Source organism: Herpailurus yagouaroundi, unplaced genomic scaffold (genome assembly GCF_014898765.1).
Source record: "Herpailurus yagouaroundi ecotype Mexico unplaced genomic scaffold, PumYag 67702, whole genome shotgun sequence".
Classification (NCBI taxonomy): domain Eukaryota; kingdom Metazoa; phylum Chordata; class Mammalia; order Carnivora; family Felidae; genus Herpailurus; species Herpailurus yagouaroundi.
In genome coordinates this window covers 60,817-61,268 of record NW_024420501.1, presented here as the reverse complement: position 1 = coordinate 61,268, position 452 = coordinate 60,817, and positions in this window count along the sequence as shown.

Below are 452 nucleotides of genomic sequence, written 5' to 3'. Positions count from 1 at the left end.
TGACAGTCCTGTCTTCTTTCTGGTTTCCTCATGCTTTTTGAACTCGTGAGCTCTTGAAAATAGTTTCCTCTTTCCTCTTCATGTCTCTGCCCTTTATCTGCTTTTCTTTCACCGGTAGCTTCTAAATCAATTTGCTTTAATACTTCACCATACTCCCCGATTCCAGATCTGTCTACCTTATGGCTGGGGTTAGCAGACATCTCTCAGGAAAAAGTTCCTACCAAGCACTGCCCTCCTGGCCTTCATTCCCTTCACAACAAATGTTAGCATGCTTTGTCCCACGTTTACACTCCCTGGCATTGGCCGTGGTGGGGTATTTTGGTGACAGCTGGTTTGACTTCTCACTTCCCAAAAATGTGTGACCCCCTTGCCTTTAAGTGGACCCCGATCACTGCATGTTAACAAAAAGACCCGACTTAACCTGATTGTTCCCCCTTCCGGAGTCGCCTGTC